Raw genomic sequence first — 9,133 nt, 5'->3', positions numbered from 1 at the left:
CATTAAGAAAATCATAAGGAAGAAAAAATATATTTACTATTCATTAAACAAAAGTGAATCATCATAAAGGTCTTCATTCTTATTGTCTTCACTGAGTAGGCTCAGAATGAGGAGGAGGAGGAGTTGGTCTTACTGTCTTGGAGGTGGCAGAGGCAGAAGAGGTGGGATAGGTGGAAGGGGAGGTAGGAGAGGTCAGCACACTTGCTGTAACTTTACAGAAATGCATCATAATTTTGCATACACTTTTGCTTTTTCATTTCTCTAAAATATTTCTATACATTACCAATCCTTCTTCCACCATTTGCTTTAGTTTCAGGGCCTGTATCTTAGAAGGGTCCACATTATAAAAGAAGTGAAAAGCAGCCTTGAATAATCAGAGCCCTTCTGCCAGATTGTCTACTGTCAAGTTGTTTTCTGGCAGTGCTTCTTCTATGTCTTCTTCCTCATCATCTGGTATTGGTTCAGAAGCACCTATCTCCATCAAGTTGTCCTCTGTTAATTCCTCTGGTGTGGTGTCTATTAGTTCTTAAATTTCTTCAAGATCCATATTTTAAAACCCTTCACCTCCATCCTTTTTTTTTTTTTTCCATATCCACAATCTCTTTCATGATTTACTGGATTGGATATGTTGTAAATCCTGTGAAGTCATGCACAACATCTGAACACAGTTTTCTCCAGCAGGAATTTATTATTTTTGAGTTGATGGCTTTTTCTGTAACAACGATCACATTGTCAGTGGTGTATTTCTTCCAGAAGTTCATGATATTCTATCATGGTTTCCTTCCATAGTTTTGACAATTCTTAACAATTTTTTCTGTAGAGAACTATGTATAGTGACTCTTAAAGGTCTATTACCTATGATCTAGAGTCTGAATTAGAGATGTGTCTGGGGGCAAGTTGATCATTTTGGTGACTTTGGTGTAGAACTCCTGGGTTTCTGAGTGGCTAGGGGCATTGTCAATTATCAAAATAATTTTAAAAGGCAGTCCCTTACTGGCAAGGTACTTCCTGACATCAGGGACAAAGAATTGATAGAACCAATCCAGAAGAGGGGTTCTTGTCCAGGCCTTTTTGTTGTACAACTGAAAATATGGAATCTGGTGTTTATCTTTCTCCTTCAAGGTTCAGAAGCTTTATAGCAGCTTTGTAGATAAGAGCAGTCCTTGTTATAAACAGGATTGCATTTGCACAAAACAGTAGAGTTAGCCTGTCTCTTCCTGTCTTAAATTCTGGTGCTCACTTCCCTTCCTTACTAGTAAATGTCCTTTGTGACATTGGTTTTTTCCAGAATAGGGCACTTTCATCTGCATTAAAAACCTGTTCAGGTAGGTGTCCTTTATTTTCAATGATTTCTTAATGGCATCTGTGAACTTGTCTGCTGTATCTTGGTTGTCAGAAGTTATTTCTATTATTTAAACATTTTTTAAGCTAAATCCTTTTCTAAAATTATTAAACCATCCTTTCCTGGCATTAAATCTCCAGTTTTAGATCCTTCATCTTTCTTTGGCTTTAAGTTGTCATATAATAACTTCACTTTTTCATAAATCATATTAGATTCTATAGGTATGCCTTCCCTATAGCAATCCTATGTCCACATAAAAGCTGTATTTTCAATAGCAAATTAAAAAGATATTTCACAAAAAGTGCAAGGATTTTGCACCTGCAGTGATAGCGTCACAAATTTCCTTTTCTTTTTGTATAAAGGTCCTTATGCTGGATTCATTTATCTAGAAATGCCAGGCAACAGAAGCTGAAGACCTCAATCTATGGTACGCATCAAGTAAATCAGCTTTTACTTATAGTGTCGTGACTTTTCTTTGCTTCTTGGGAGCACTTCCAGCATCACTAATGGCACTTCATATAGGTCCCATGGTTGTTATTCAAGGTTTATGAAATTGCACTAAACCCAATGAAAAGTATGTGAGAAAAATGAGAGATAAATTATTTAAAAATTTTTCTTATTGATGTATAGTATTTATACATATTAATGGGGCACATGTGATATTTTGTTATGTGCATTGAATATGCAATGATAAAATCAGAGTATTTGGGGTATCCATCACCTCAAGTATTTATCATTTCTGTATATTGGGATCATTGCAAATCTCTTTTAGCTATTTTGAAATATATGATAAATTGTTGTTACCTATAGTCACCCTACTATGCTATTGAACAGTAGAACTTGTTCTTCTATCTAACTGTATGTTTGCAACCATGAAACAACCTCTCTCCCCTCCCCACCTTCACAGACACCCTTCCCAGCTTTTGGTACCTATCATTATACTCCCTACCTCCATAAGATCAACTTTTTTAGCTCTCACATGAGTAAAAACACATATTTATCTTCCTGTTCCTGGATTATTTCACTTAACATAATGACCTCCAGTTCTAACTATGTTATTCAAATGGTATGATTTGTATATATACACCACAGTTTCTATATCCATGCATCCATTGAAGGACACTCGGTTGATTCCATATTTTTGCTATTGTGAATACTGCTGCAGTAAACATGGGGCTATAGGTATTCCTTTGCTGTACTGATTTCCTTTCCTTTGGATAAATACCCAATAGTGGGATTGATAGCTGGATTATATGGTACTTCTGTTTTTAGTTTTTTGAGAAAAATTATATATTGTTTTTCATAGTGGCTATACTGAGACTTCCAGTACTATGTTAAATAGCAGTGGTGAAAGTGGGCATCCTTGTCTTGTTCTAGTTCTAGGAAAAGCTTTTAGCTGTTCCCCATTCAGTATGATGTTAGCTGTGGGCTTTTCATATATGGCCTTTATTGTGTTGAGGTTTGTTCCATCCATGATTAGATTGTTGAGAGATTTTATCATGAAGGGATGTTAAATTTTATCATCTATTTTGGCATCTATTGAGATGATCATATAGTTTTTGTTCTTCATTCTGTTGATGTGATGTATCACATTTAGTGACTTGCATATATTGAACCCTCCTTGCATCCCTGGTATAAATCCCACTTGATCATGGTGTGTTATTGTTTGATGTACTGTTGGATTCTGTTTCTGGTTTTGGTATCAATAATGCTGACATAATAGAATGAATTAGGGAGAATTCCCTCCCCTTCAATCTTTTGGAATAGTTTGAATAGAATTGGTATTAGTTATCCTTTGTAAGTTTGATGGATTTTAGCAGTAAAGCAATCTGATCCTGGGCTTTTTTTTCTGTTGGGAGACATTTTATTACTGTTTCAATCTCATTACTTGTTATTAGTTTGTTCAGGTTTTCTATTTATTACCAACTCAATCTTGGTAGGTTGTGTGCATCTAGGAATTCACCCATTTTCTCTTGGTTTTCCAGTTTGTTAGTTTATAGTTGTTTATAATACTCTCTTATAATCTTCTATATTTCTTTGGTATCTGTTGTAATGTCTCCTTTTTCATTTCTAATTTTTTTTATTTGGGTCTTCTCTCTTTTTTCTTGGTAGTTTAACTAGCAGTTTATCAATTTTGTTTATCTTTTCAAAAAACAGACTTTTTATTTTGTTGATCCTTTGTATTTTTTAAAGTGAGATCACTTTTTACCACAATATGCAATTTACTGGGGAGATGAACTGCTTATGCAGAGAAGATTAGCATCACACACATTTTAAGTAGATACTCTCCCCACTTGAGCTCACCATAATAGCAACAGGAATTGGGTACAAAATTATTACAGTAGTACAGTGTATACTGTAGTTAATTTTATGCAGTTATAATTTAAAACTGTATCTTTACATTTGTTTACATTTCTCTTGACTATAAATGATGTTATATATGGTCTGTAAATATGTGCATAAATTTTGATAAATTTTAACTTTTTATAATAGATATGTGTTTATTTTATGGTAGTAAATGATATAACACACTAGTATCTATACATTTTATGCATTCATGATCTACTTAACTTGTTCTTAACTTTTTTTTTTTATATTTCTAGGCTACAAGGTTGATCTGAGAGCTTTCTCAAATTACCAAAAAAAAATCTCCAAATTTTCCAATATATTTATTGAAAAGAAATCTGTTATAAGTGGACCTATACAGTTTAAACTTGTGTTGTTCGAGGGTCAGATTTATGCCTTAATATCTATCTTCTCCTGCCCCCAAAAGAATATAGGTTTCACAAGAACAGCAATTTTTGTCTATTGTTCCACTGATATATCTCCAGTGCCTAGACTGTGCCTGATACGTGCTAGGGGCTTAATGAACATTTACTGAATGAATAAACCAATGAATGAGCAAGTGAAGAAAATAGTTTCCTAGATTTAAGAATTTATTTATTTGGAAAGTAATTAGAGACAAAAGAGGCATAAGAAGTAGAGGCTGGAATTTGAAGAATCTTGAATGCTAATGGAAAATTTGGAACTTATCTTACAAGCAGTGGGTGTTATGAAGACAAAATTTTGTCACTGGCTCTATGAACATATGTGGGTTCACATTTATCAAATTATGGCCTGTTTATTATAATGAATACTTTCTGCTGAGGTTCCAGGTGATGTGGATGTTTATTTTAATTTTAAGAAATACCAGAAATGTTATTTTGCCATCCTGGACTATTGGAATAAAGGAAAAATATTTCTGGAATTGAAGTTTTGTTTTGGTTTTATAGATGTATATGCAGACATTTATAAGTGGGTATTATGCATTTTGAATTAACGTATATTTAAGCCAAAGTACAGAGTAAGTCCTCTTTTTACCTATAATATATTCTGCAAATGTTGTTTCATGTCCAAGTAGGCTTCAGTCAATTCACGTTAGAAATTACCAAAATGTTTCAACAAGACTTTCCTATACACAGCAATTTATATTTTTAAATTTTTTCTCAGTAAGGATTGTTTTCTATTCCATTTGGTTGCAGAAGGCCTTTAGTTTTATTGTGTTATAAAAGCAATCAACAAGCAAATGCAAATACACTGGGAACAGTTTGAGAATTGTAATTGTTTGGCTTTAACCTCACAGTCTCTTTTTTCCCCATCTGGGGAAACTGTTAATATCCCTCTTTTAATTTAACTATGTCTGGAGGATCTTTCATATTAATAAATTACAAAAGTTTTTGGCTGATCTCACATAGAACACAGATGCCAGAGTGATACACATTTTAAATAACCAAAACTGATTCTCTTTTTTTGAGATTTCTAAAGCAATTATATCCCTTACATAGAAGCAAGAAAGGAGTCTTTAAAATCCCAGTGGGTGATTCATAATTTAGGTTCAAGGTTAGCAGAAGGGGCACACGTTTTATTCCTGTAGGACTCTGTTTTATACAATCCCATGAAAAGCAAGGCCAGCATAACATGAATGGTGTCTCCTTAATTTAGCCAATGTGTTCGTCCTATTAGCTCCTTCCTAAGATCCAGCTCCCTCCTAAGGTCCTATGGTCCTTTTGAAATTATGTGTGTGTGTGTGCTTGCACACACACATACATGTATTCTATAACAGTATTGAAAAGCGAGGAAAAAGGATTTCATAAGTCTACCAGATATTTTTCATAATTTTTTAATTAATGGAAAGAAGACAGGATCAGTTTGACAGAGGAAATTATAATTTGAAATGGACACAAGCAAGGATAGAAGCCAGCTGCAAAGGTGAGAATTGTTTTTATTTTAGGAATGCATAAGACACTTAGTATGGGGTCAAGGATAAATCAAGAAGATCCTTGGGGCAATTACCATGGTAATTGGTCAACTGATTAGTTGTAGAGGAGCTCCATCCTTACTCAAAGCAGCCAGTGGCTGGAGTTCTTCCAAGTCAAAACACTGAGAACTTTTAATAATGAGCAGGACAGGTGGTATCTAGTACATTACAGGCAGAGAATAAAGCAGAGTGGAGTCTAATAATGTCTTGTCCTCCATAACTGTGTTTGTTTTTTGCATAAAATATGAAATCAGAATCATCTTTGCAATTCAGTTTTCAACTCTGTAACTTTAGAAATAACGTTTAGCCCATTAGTTTCATCTCTTAACATTAACTGTATGTAGGAAATTGTCCGGGTTTATCATTGTTATGTATTTTTCAAAGAGACAGTTGTGCTTAAAATAAGTTACTTGAATAATATATTTGTGCAACTTCTTTTGGACACTATGGAATGGTAAAATCATGTTAATGCAGACAGTTAAATAATGATGTTATGAAGATGGTCTTAGTTTTAATCCTATCAATCTGTGTGATTTTGGGTATTTTCTGTTGTCACACTGCATTAAATGAGTCAAATAGGTATATTTTATATCAATAAAAACACTGTACCACTAAGATGTAACAGACACAAATTTTTATTCATTAAGCAACATACAATTAAAATATAAAACATTGTTAAAGGTACAATGAAAAGGAGACTCAAATAGATCAAATATACATAAGGTTGTAGAGTATCTGAATAAAAATGGTTAAACTTTTTAAAATAAACATATGTATTTATGACATACATACTTTCAACACCTATGAAACACATATAGAAGTTGAACCTATATTAAACCTCAAAGAAAATATAAATATATTTCAAAAACTAGAAATTGTTCAGGCCAAATTGATCACAATGTAGTAAAACTTAAAAGGGTGAGCAAAGAAGATCAGAAAGTTAAATTAATAAAAGAAAACAGCAAGAACAATTCTTTTGAATAACGCCTGGTTAAAACAAGAAACCAAATTGAAATTATGAACTGTTTAGAAATAAGTTACAGTAAAGAACAAACTACAGGAAATGCAGTCAAAGAAGGCACTAAAAGGAAAACATATAACATTAGAATAATATATTAAAAGGGATAAGATGATAAGTCAAAAATAGAAGAAGGAGAGAACTAATAAAGATAAGAAAAGACATCGCACACAAAAACAAACAACAGTATTACTGTAAAAAGACCCATCTACTTTTTCTCCTCCCCAAATTCTAAACTTCTGACAATTCCAAAAACGAAGAGAGAGAACCTACTCCTCTCCTTTCCTTCTTTCTACCCATGTATACCATGTACCAGGGAAGAAACCACTAATCTGATTTCAATTAGCATAGATTAGTTTTGTATATTCTAAAATTTTATATACATGGAATAATACAGTATATACATTTTTGTGTCTAGATGATTTCAGTTAGCATAAGGTTTTGAAGATTCACCCAAGTTGCTATATGTATCAATCATCAGTTCCTTTCTATGCTGAGTAGTTTTCCATTGTGTGAATATACTACAGTTTATTTTTTTATGTGCCAGATGAAGGCTCTAATTAACAAGCTGCTATGAACATTTTTGTACAGGGCCTTTGGTGGACATATGTTTTCATTTCTTGCAGAGTCACAGGGTGGATATTATGTTTAACTTTTTAAGAAACTGCAAAACGGGTTTTCAAAGAGGTAGTACTATTTTACATTCCCACCAGCAATGTTTGTGAGTTGCAGTTGCTTTACATCCTTTCCAACTTTTCTTTTCTTTTTTTTTTTTTTTTTTTGCATTTTAGCCATATTTGAGAGTATAGTGGCAGCACATTGTGGTTTTAATTTGGATTTTCTGATGACTGATGATTTTAAGCCCTTTTTCATGTGCTTGTTGATCCTTTGTAAATCTTCTCTTGTGAAGTGTATAAAATGGTTTTGCATTTGTAACAATGGCAGATTTGGAAGGGAAAGCAGAATGTAAGTTAATTTTTAAAAGTACACCTTAATTAAAGAGCCCTTATTAATACTGACCTTGCTGTCTGCCAGGCAGTTAGACACCATCTCTTCTTTCAAATTCCCTATGAATAAGATATTATTATCTCTGTATTATTAATAATAAGAAAGAGACTTTGACTATAACTTGATTAAGAGTTACATAGTTAGAAATATCTTTAAAAAACAAGTTAATATGAGCTTAACATAGTAAAATTGTGTCTCTACTTAAGCAATCAAATAGAGGAAATACTTAATAGGACCATATGTTTATATGAATCTAAAAGACTTGAAACTATTTGTTTTGAGATAATTTTATCTTCTGATTTTATTCATTTTGATTGGTCTTATTTATAATTATTCATTTTTATAATTGAAACAAACAAAGGATTTTATTTTATTTTTTTATTTACTTCATATTATAGGGGTACAAATATTGTTAGGGTTACATATCTTGCCCCTATCCCCCTCCTTCATCCCACTATGCCAGAGCTTCTAGTGTGTCCAGCCTCCAGGTGGTGTGCACCACACACACCGTGTATGTACATACCCTTCCCCTCCTCCCCTCTTCCACCTGCCCACTTCCCGATTACAGATTTTTTTCCAGACATTTTGGTTACAATGTATATCGTTGCCTCTCCCTAAAAAGGGATAGAGGTAATCCCTTCCCCTCCCACAATGCTTACCACTTCCTTAAGATGTAGGTCTCCCCCCTCAAATCCCTGTTGAACACTACTGTTTTTTGAGCACCATAGTTTTAGTCAGTCAGTACCAATTTGATGGCGAGTAGATGTGTAGCCCATTTTCCAGATCTTGTGTCGTCTTGCTGTGTATTACGGGCTTAAGCTCAATCCAGGATAGCATAAACGGTGCTGGCTCACTGTCGTTTCTTAGGATTGAGTAATATTCCATTATGAGCATATATCACATTTTAGTTATCCACTCATGCATTGAAGGGCACTTGGGTAGTTTCCATGACCGTGCAATAGTGAATTGTGCTGCCATAAACATTCGGGTGCAGATGTCTTTATAACAGAGAGACTTATGTTCTTTTGGGTAGATGCCCAACAATGCTATTGCAGGGTTGAATGGTATTTCTATTTCTAGCTGTTTGAGGTATCTCCAAATTCTTTTCCACAAAGGTTGCACTAATTTGCAGTCCCACCAGCAGTGTATGAGTGTTCCTGTTTAGCGCAGTAGGTAGCGCATCAGTCTCATAATCCAAAGGATTTTATTGTATGTAATAAATTTTGTTTACTTATTACACATTCTGTTGTAAAATCCATATTTCTGATTGAAGGTCCTATTCAAAATTGTACTAATCATATTACCAGTTATGTTAAAAAATCAAAACTCTCATACTAAGATATATATAACTTATTATAAAAAACATAAAAACAATGAAACAGAAGGAAATAAACTATTACTTAGAAGAAATGGACTTTAAATTAAATGTACTCAACCTCAGAGGCAACATTAAATACCAAGCGAGCAA

This window comes from Microcebus murinus, chromosome 3 (genome assembly GCF_040939455.1).
Source record: "Microcebus murinus isolate Inina chromosome 3, M.murinus_Inina_mat1.0, whole genome shotgun sequence".
NCBI classification, from domain to species: domain Eukaryota; kingdom Metazoa; phylum Chordata; class Mammalia; order Primates; family Cheirogaleidae; genus Microcebus; species Microcebus murinus.
Note: the sequence above shows the minus strand (reverse complement) of the source record.